We start from the raw sequence: 2,462 nt of genomic DNA on the forward strand, positions 1-2,462 counted from the left end.
ATACACCAAGATGGCCGCCGGCCCCAGCGCGACCCGGGCCTAGAGGCGCCACTCCGGCTGGAGGACATCACGCTTCCAGGGGATGAGAGAGGGAGGAGCAGTTTCTATCGCACCTCTGAACTCCCCTGGGACGATGGGTTTCGATCGGCCCTCCGGCCTCCCTGAGGGCTGGCTCCGTGCCTGCTGGGTGTCTGGGACTCCTCCCGACCCGGCCCCGAAAGGATCAAAAGACAATAGCAGGAAATCCTGACAAGCGACCCCCAGGTGACAAGACCCCTGCCTGCACAGACTCCGGACATCAAAGAGGGGTCGACCTATAACAGGGGGTGCTCTGGGTCTGTCCGGAGATTCGACGCTGGAACAACGAGAGCCTGCCGACGTGGTCGCGGCTCCTGGAACTTGGACCCTCCTGAGCCCTGCTGAGAGACTCGCGGCTCCCGGAAGATCGTAAGACCTCCGAACTTGTACCTGAGCCTGCTGAGTGACTCGCGGCTCCCTGAAGATCGTAAGACCTCCGAACTTGTACCTGAGCCTGCTGAGTGACTCGCGGCTCCCTGAAGATCGTAAGACCTCCGAACTTGTACCTGAGCCTGCTGAGTGACTCGCGGCTCCCTGAAGATCGTAAGACCTCCGAACTTGTGCCTGAGCCTGCTGAGTGACTCGCGGCTCCTTGAACCTCGTAAGACCTCCGACCCTGCACCTGAGCCCGCTGAGTGACTCGCGGCTCCAACGGACTCTCATGGTCCCGCCGGACCCCGACTACCACCACGTAGCCCCCAGCTCGAGGATTGTGAGCTGTGCACCGGATACGTCCCTGCCTAGAACCTTTACCAGAGACTGTCCCGCTACCCTCTACCCCTTCCAAGACTCATTGAGCTCGTGCTCACCTTGTACATATTTGCAGTGATAACCTACTTGATAAAGATTGATTTCTAAGAATACCTGGTGTGGTCACTCTGTGTCGTGTGGTGCCAGAAATACGATCCTAGATACGAGATTCCTCCCCCTGGGGAGTCTCCCGCCAGTGCCCGGCTACGATACTTCGAGGGTGGGTCTCAGGGTAGTCCGGACCCCTTCCAGGCTCCTCTGAGGTCGCCGTCTAACAATAGTGATCATGCGTTTCTCCTCTTTTCCTTTGTCTGGCCTCTTCCTGTAAAGTCAAGCCCTCTTTGTGCTCCAAAGGGCATATTATTAAGGGAAACATCGCCACTTTTTCAGCACATAGCGCCGAAAAAGCGGCAATCTTTTTATCACCCTATTCGCGTGTTTCCTTGCTACTTTGCATGTCAGCGATCAATATCGCTAATGACATGCAAAGTAGGTGTTCCCTAGCTAAACAACATTGAAATCCTCGCTAACACAGCTTCGCGATATTAGCAAGCCGTGCAGCAGACCCGCGAAGCTAACCGCGGTTATCGCAGGTATGTAACGCCTGCTTTTAAAATGACTTAGGCATACTGATAATGGGAGGTGGATTGCCATGTTAGGTCCACACTCCCCTATCAGCAAGCGTCTCCTTAGCGCTGTGAAATCTTCACTGGATTTCACGCGCTATTCCTGTTATTCGCTGGAATTACATCGCCTGTTAGCTACACGTTGATAATACGTCGCTAACACGGCGATGTGATACAGCGATAATGTGAATCGCGCTAAGCACGATTTGTGAGTGATAATTATCGCATGTCCTTGATTATATGCCCCCAAAACCTACCCTTACTAGAAAAAATGGGTTCACACTAAAGTGAGAAACAATTGATCCCACTTCCTTCCTCCCAAAGGTTGTAAAGGAAACTTTACCCGAGATTCAATCCTGCTTAGAACTCCAAACTAATAGCTCCCAAGTCATAACACCGTGTAGTAAAATCTTATTGTCTATTAGATCTAACCTTACCTGCTCAGCAATATATAACACTCCACTATCGACTGGATGGTTTGAGGAAAACTGCTCGAAGGCTTCTAAACATCTCTGAATTGCTCTTTAAAAGCATCCTAGAAATAAAGATCTGATAAGAAAGTTACAAGCTGACTACAAGGCGACAAGTGAGTTGAGAAAGAAACAGCTGAGAGAGGAAGCAAGGGAAAATTTGAGGGAGGCCTCTAAGAGCAAGGATAGCAAGGCCTTTTGGAAGGTGGCGAATGCCCTTTTTTTGCTGGAGGAGGAAGTCCCGTCCCTCGATCATCATATAGACGAACCCATGTGGTTGTCTCACTTTCAGAACATTTTCCATGTACAGAAGGATAGGAATACTAACGCTTCTGAGGATTCACTGCTGATCCAACTGGGGATGGAATTTTCCTTGGAGGAAATTGAGCTTGTATTTTCTCAATCGCCTGCCTTAAAGGCAGCGGGTCTGGATGGGGTACTACTGGATATTTTTCTTGCACATAAAACCTTGTGGGCCCCTCTCCTGACCGTAGTATTTAATGCTGTTGTCAAAGTGGGGCCCCCAGCATCCTGGAAC

This window comes from Triturus cristatus, chromosome 5_2 (assembly GCF_964204655.1).
Source record: "Triturus cristatus chromosome 5_2, aTriCri1.1, whole genome shotgun sequence".
In the NCBI taxonomy this organism is placed as follows: Eukaryota; Metazoa; Chordata; class Amphibia; order Caudata; family Salamandridae; genus Triturus; species Triturus cristatus.